We start from the raw sequence: 8,010 nt of genomic DNA on the forward strand, positions 1-8,010 counted from the left end.
CTTGGTAAGTCCGCCGGCGGGCCGTTACGCACGCACGCACGCACGCACGCACGCACGGGGAGGGCGGTGAACCTGCGGAACTCAGAAGGCCAAGGCACTGGGCCTGTACTCATAGAAACATAGAAACATAGAAAATAGGTGCAGGGGGAGGCCATTCGGCCCTTCGAGCCTGTACGCACCGCCATTCAATATGATCATGGCTGATCATCCAGCTCAGTATCCCGTACCTGCCTTCTCTCCATACCCCCTGATCCCTTTAGCCACAAGGGCCACATCTAACTCCCTCTTAAATATAGCCAATGGACTGGCCTCAACTACCTTCTGTGGCAGAGAATTCCACAGACTCACCACTCTCTGTGTGAAGAAATGTTTTCTCATCTCGGTCCTAAAAGACTTCCCCCTTATCCTTAAGCTGTGACCCCTGGTTCTGGACTTCCCCAACATCGGGAACAATCTTCCCGCATCTAGCCTCTCCAACCCCTTAAGAATTTTATATGTTTCTATAAGATCCCTCCTCAGTCTTCTAAATTCCAGCGAGTACAAGCCGAGTCTATCCAGTCTTTCTTCATATGAAAGTCCTGCCATCCCAGGGATCAATCTGGTGAACCTTCTCTGTACTCCCTCTAAGGCAAGAACGTCTTTCCTCAGATTAGGAGACCAAAACTGTACGCAATACTCCAGGTGTGGTCTCACCAATGCCCTGTACAACTGCAGCAGAACCTCCCTGCTCCTATACTCAAATCCCCTCGCTATGAATGCCAACATACCATTCGCTTTCTTCACTGCCTGCTGCACCTGCACGCTTGCTTTCAATGACTGGTGCACCACGACACCCAGGCCACGTTGCATCTCCCCTTTTCCTAATTGGCCACCATTCAGGTAATACTCTGCTTTCCTGTTGTTGCCGCCAAAGTGGATAACTTGCTGGAGTTTAGAAGGACGAGAGGGGGGGTTGCAAAGCAATAGTGAACGGCCCGGATAGAGTAGATGTGGAGAGGATGTTTCCACTGGTGAAAGGCCCGGATAGAGTGGACACACACACACACACACACACACACACACACACACACACACACACACACACACACACACACACACACACACACACACACACACACACACACACACACACACATACATTTGTCGGCACTGGCCTGTACTCGCTGGAGTTTAGAAGAATGATCAGCGAATGATCACATTGAATGGTGGTGCTGGCTCGAAGGGCCGAATGGCCTCCTCCTGCACCTATTGTCTATTGTCTATTGTCTAATGAGGGGAGGATCTGATCGATACACTTTTTCAGTCAGAGAGTTGTGAATCTGTGGAATTCTCTGCCTCAGAGGGCAGTGGAGGCCAATTCTCTGAATGCATTCAAGAGAGAGCTAGATAGAGCTCTTAAGGATAGCGGAGTCAGGGGGTATGGGGAGAAGGCAGGAACGGGGTACTGATTGAGAATGATCAGCCATGATCACATCGAATGGTGGTGCTGGCTCGAAGGGCCGAATGGCCTACTCCTGCACCTATTGTCTATTGTCTATTGTCTATTGATGTGGAGAGGATGATTCCACTAGTGGGAGAGTCTAGGACCAGAGGCCACAGCCTCAGAATTAAAGGACGTTCCTTTCGGAGGGAGATGGGGAGGAATTTCTTCAGTCAGAGGGCGGTGAATCTGTGGGATTCTTTGCCACAGACGGCTGTGGAGGCCACAAGTCAGTGGGTATTTTCAAGGCCGAGACAGATAGATTCTTGATTAGTGCGGGTATCAGGGGTGTGTGGGGAGAAGGCAGGAGAATGGGGTTGGGAGGGAGAAATAGGTCAGCCACGATTGAATGGCGGAGTGGACCTGATGGGCCGAATGGCCTAATTCTGCTCCTATCATTTGTGACCGTGTGATATCTCTTGCATGAGGCACCAGCAGACTCTTTCTGTAATTCACTTCGCCAATCGAGGTTCTGGTGGACAATTTGCGAGGAAAGAATTTCACCGCGCGTTTGACGGTGCTGGGCCTGGGGTTGCTGTAGTACAGGACAAAGGTACTAGAGGAGCAAGATAGACCACTCGACCCTAAAAACCAAAGATACTAGAGGAGCAAGATAGACCACTCGACCCTAAAAACCAAAGGTACTAGAGGAGCCAGATAGACCACTCGACCCTAAAAACCAAAGATACTAGAGGAGCAAGATAGACCACTCGACCCTAAAAACCAAAGGTACTAGAGGAGCCAGATAGACCACTCGACCCTAAAAACCAAAGGTACTAGAGGAGCCAGATAGACCACTCGACCCTAAAAACCAAAGATGATAGACCACTCGACCCTAAAAACCAAAGATACTAGAGGAGCAAGATAGACTACTCGACCCTAAAAACCAAAGGTACTAGAGGAGCCAGATAGACCACTCGACCCTAAAAACCAAAGATACTAGAGGAGCAAGATAGACCACTCGACCCTAAAAACCAAAGGTACTAGAGGAGCCAGATAGACCACTCGACCCTAAAAACCAAAGATACTAGAGGAGCCAGATAGACCACTCGACCTTAAAAACCAAAGGCACTAGAGGAGCAAGATAGACCACTCGATCCTAAACACCACAGATACTAGAGGAGCAAGATAGACCACTCGACCCTAAAAACCAAAGATGATAGACCACTCGACCTTAAAAACCAAAGATACTAGAGGAGCAAGATAGACCACTCGACCCTAAAAACCAAAGGTACAAGAGGAGCCAGATAAACCACTCGACCCTAAAAACCAAAGATACTAGAGGAGCAAGATAGACCACTCGACCCTAAAAACCAAAGGTACTAGAGGAGCCAGATAGACCACTCGACCCTAAAAACCAAAGGCACTAGAGGAGCCAGATAGACCACTCGACCCTAAAAACCAAAGGTACTAGAGGAGCCAGATAGACCACTCGACCCTAAAAACCAAAGATGATAGACCACTCGACCCTAAAAACCAAAGATACTAGAGGAGCAAGATAGACTACTCGACCCTAAAAACCAAAGGTACTAGAGGAGCCAGATAGACCACTCGACCCTAAAAACCAAAGATACTAGAGGAGCAAGATAGACCACTCGACCCTAAAAACCAAAGGTACTAGAGGAGCAAGATAGACCACTCGACCCTAAAAACCAAAGGTACTAGAGGAGCCAGATGGACCACTCGACCCTAAAAACCAAAGGTACTAGAGGAGCAAGATAGACCACTCGACCCTAAACACCACAGATACTAGAGGAGCAAGATAGACCACTCGACCCTAAAAACCAAAGATACTAGAGGAGCAAGATAGACCACTCGACCCTAAAAACCAAAGGTACTAGAGGAGCCAGATAGACCACTCGACCCTAAAAACCAAAGGTACTAGAGGAGCAAGATAGACCACTCGACCCTAAAAACCAAAGGTACTAGAGGAGCCAGATAGACCACTCGACCCTAAAAACCAAAGGTACTAGAGGAGCAAGATAGACCACTCGACCCTAAAAACCAAAGGTACTAGAGGAGCCAGATAGACCACTCGACCCTAAACACCACAGATACTAGAGGAGCAAGATAGACAACTCGACCCCAAAAACCGTAGTACGTCACGGCGCCATTTTAGTAGACTGAAACTTGCAGAAACATTTAAATAGAAAACTAACAAAAATCTCCAAATTGATAGGTGAGATATATTCTGCATTTTTATGGTACCATCACACATACCGTTCCCCCAAAACACTGATCGCACTGCGAGAGGCGGGTTTTGCTTACTAAAATGGCGGCCGTTACGCTCCTTTGCGAACTACACTTCAGTACAGGCGATTTCGACGGAGTGGTCCATCTTGCTCCTCTAGTATCTTTGGTTTAGAAGAACGAGTGGGGGGGGGGGGGGGTGGGGGACACACCTCATTGAAACTTACCGGGTAGTGAGCGGCCTGGATAGAGTGGATGTGGAGAGGATGTTTCCACTAGTGGGAGAGTCTAGGACCAGAGGGCACAGCCTCTAGAGGGTGCTGGGTGCGTGGAACGCACTGCCAGTGTTGGTGGTGGAGGGTGATATGATAGTGGCGTTTAAGAGTCTTTTAGATAATTAGACATGTTAACCTCTAGCATCACCTCTGGCCTTTGTCCAGCCTTATACCGATCAATAATCCGTCCTCACCTGCATCTTTGTCCTGCCCCCCCCCTCCTCTTCTCCAGCTATCTTCACTCTCTCCCTGCTACAATCAGTGTGAGGAAGGGTCTCGACGTGAAATCTCTACTCTCGACCTTCTCCACAGATGCTGCCTGACCCGCTGAGTTACTCCAGCACTCTGTGAAACGTCACCTATCCGTGTTCCCCACAGATGCTGCCTGACCCGCTGAGTTGCTCCAGCACTCTGTGAAACGTCACCTATCCACGTTCTCCACAGATGCTGCCTGACCCGCTGAGTTACTCCAGCACTCTGTGAAACGTCACCTATCCGTGTTCCCCACAGATGCTGCCTGACCCGCTGAGTTACTCCAGCACTCTGTGAAACGTCACCTATCCGTGTTCTCCACAGAGATGCTGCCCGACCCGCTGAGTTACTCCAGCACTCTGTGAAACGTCACCTATCCACGTTCTCCACAGATGCTGCCTGACCCACTGAGTTACTCCAGCACTCTGTGAAACGTCACCTATCCGTGTTCCCCACAGATGCTGCCTGACCCGCTGAGTTACTCCAGCACTCTGTGTCTTCTTTTTGTAAACCAGCATCTGCAGTTCCCCGTTGTCATTGTCCTCCTCTGTAAACCTCCCCTCCAAAGCCTCCACAACCTTCCGGTAACCGGGGCGACCAGAGCTGGGCGGTCACGGTGGCGCGGCGGTAGAGTTGCCGCCTCACAGCGCTTGCAGCGACGGAGACCCGGGTTCGATCCCGACTACGGGCGCCGTCTGTACGGAGTTTGCACGTTCTCCCCGTGACCTGCGTGGGTTTTCTCCCAGATCTTCGGTTTCCTCCCACACTCCAAAGACGTGCGGGTTTGTAGTTTAATTGGCTGGGTGTATGTGTAAATTGTCCCTAGTGTGTGTAGTCAATGTGCGGGGATCGCTGGTCGGCGCGGGCTCGGTGGGCCGAAGGGCCTGTTTCCGCGCTGTATCTCTAAACTAAATTAAACTAAACTGCGCACAATGCTCCAAATGCGGCCTAACCTAAGTCCTATGGAGCTGCAAACAGACACACAGTGCTGGAGTAACTCAGCGGGACGGGCAGCATCTCTGGAGAAAAGGAATAGGCGACGTTTATCGGGTCGAGACCCTTCTTCAGACTGAATCGTGACTTCATATGTCTGTAGAAGCTGAATTAGGCCATTGTGCCCATCAGGCCTACGCGACATCCTGACTCATATACTCAATACTCCGACCGATGAAGGCAAACGTAACAGAGGCCGTCTTTATCGCTCGATCTAACAAAGACACAAGGTGCTGGAGTAACTCAGCGGGTCAGGCAGCATCTTTTAATTTAGTTTAGGGATACAGTGCGGACACCAGGCCCTTCGGCCCATCGGGTCCACGCCGACCAGCGATCCCCGCACACTAACACTATCCTACACGCACTAGGGACAATTTACACTTATGCTAAGCCAATTAACCAGCACGTCTTTGGAGTGTGGGAGGAAACCGAAGATCTCGGAGGAAACCCACGCAGGTCACGGGGGAGAACGTACAAACTCCGTACAGACGGGATCGAACCCGGGTCTCCGGCGCTGCGAGCGCTGTGAGGCAGCAGCTCTACCCTCTGCGCCACCGTGACCGCCCCTTTTCAAGGATCAGTCTCTGGAGAAGATGGGTAGGGCGGTCTGAAGAACAGTCCTGACCCACATGCGTCACCCACGTGCGTCACCCACCGGCCCACGTTCTCCAGAGATGGTCCCGCCTGGCCCGCTGAGTTACTCCCGGCACTCCCGGCGCCTTCTTTCTGTCAACCGACACCTGCGGTTCCTCGTTTCTGCCGTGCTGCTAAACCTGGTCGGCACGCCCTCCAAACCCTCCACACCGCTTGCAGTACTGAAGGTGGGTGGGGGGTGGGGGGTGGGGGAGGAGGTGGGTATTGGGGCTGGGGGGGTGACTAGGACTGCTTCCTTCTGGGTATGGGCTTCAACGAAAGCATGTCTAGCAAGGCATTATTGGACGCCAATGGGGGGAATTAGTGAAAGGGACGGATAATCGGTTCTAGGCCGGTCGTCATGGAGACCGGCTCGCTGGTGAATCATGTAGGCCCCGGCACTCCCTGATTAACACATCATTCTTATTCACCTCAGCGCTCTCCACACAAGGAGCTGAGACTTCACTTTCAGACTTTAGAGAAACACCGCGTGGGGAAACAGGCCCCTTCGGCCCACCGGGTCCATGCCGACCAGCCAGCACTATCACACACACACACACACACACGCATGCACGCACGCACGCACGCACGCAGGCATGCACGCGCGCACGCGCACACACACACACACACACGCACACACACACACACACACACACACACACGCACGCACGCACACACACACACACACACACACACACACAGACCACACACACACACACACACACACGCACACACACTAGGGGCAATTTACAATTACCACCAGAGGTGTACAAAATCATGAGAGGAATAGATCGGGTAGATGCACAGAGTCTCTTGCCCAGAGTAGGGGAATCGAGGACCAGAGGACATAGGTTTAAGGTGAATAGACAATAGACAAGAGGTGCAGGAGTAGGCCATTCGGCCCTTCGAGCCAGCACCGCCATTCAATATGATCGTGGCTGATCATCCAGAATCAGTATCCCGTTCCTGCCTTCTCCCCATACCCCCTGACTCCACAATCAGAGGACATAGGTTCAAAGTGAAGGGGAAAAGATTTAATAGGAATCCGAGGGGTAAACCTTTTCCACACAGAGGGTGGTGGGTGTATGGAACGAGGTGCCGGAGGAGGTAGTTGAGGTTGGGACTATCCCATCGTTTAAGAAACAGTTGGACAGGTACATGGATAGGACGGGTTTGGAGGGATATGGACCAAGTGCAGGCAAGTGGGACTAGTGTAGCTGGGACATTGTTGGCCGGTGTGGGCGAGTTGGGCCGAAGGGCCTGTTTCCACACCATGAGGTACACAGAATGTAGACAGTCAGAACCTTTCGGACACAAAGTGCTGGAGCAACTCAGCGGCTCAGGCAGCATCTCTGGAGAAAAAGGACAGGTGAGGTTTTACATAGGTGCAGGAGTATGCCATTCGGCCTGCACCGCCATTCAATATGATCGTGGCTGATCATCCAAAATCAGTACCCCGTTCCTGCTTTCTCCCCATATCCCTTGATTCCGTTAGCCCTAAGAGCTCTATCTAACTCTCTCTTGAAAACATCCAGTGGATTGGCCTCCACTGCCTTCTGTGGCAGAGAATTCCACAGATTCACAACTCTCTGTGTGTGGCTGAATGTGTCCTAGTGCATCAGTCACTGAAAGGAAGCATGCAGGTACAGCAGGGAGCGAAGAAAGCCAATGGAATGTTGGCCTTCATAACAAGAGAAGTTGAGTCTAGGAGCAAAGAGGTCCTTCTGCAGTTGTACAGGGCCCTAGTGAGACCGCACCTGGAGTACTGTGTGCAGTTGTACAGGGCCCTAGTGAGACCGCACCTGGAGTACTGTGTGCAGTTTTAGTCTCCAAACTTGAGGAAGGATATTCTTGCTATTGAGGGTGTGCAGCGTAGGTTTACCAGGTTAATTCCGGAATGGCGGGACTGTCGTACGTTGAAAGACTGGAGCGACTAGGCTTATATACATTGGAATTTAGAAGTATAAGAAAATAACTGCAGATGCTGGTACAAATCGAAGGTATTTATTCACAAAATGCTGGAGTAACTCAGCGGGTCAGGCAGCATCTCGGGAGAGAAGGAATGGGTGACGTTTCGGGTCGAGACCCTTCTTCAGACTGAATTTAGAATTTAGAAGGATGAGAGGGGATCTTATTGAAACATATAAGATTATTAAGGGGTTGGACACGTTAGAGGCAGGAAACATG

Source organism: Rhinoraja longicauda, chromosome 34, assembly GCF_053455715.1.
Source record: "Rhinoraja longicauda isolate Sanriku21f chromosome 34, sRhiLon1.1, whole genome shotgun sequence".
Lineage (NCBI taxonomy): Eukaryota > Metazoa > Chordata > Chondrichthyes > Rajiformes > Arhynchobatidae > Rhinoraja > Rhinoraja longicauda.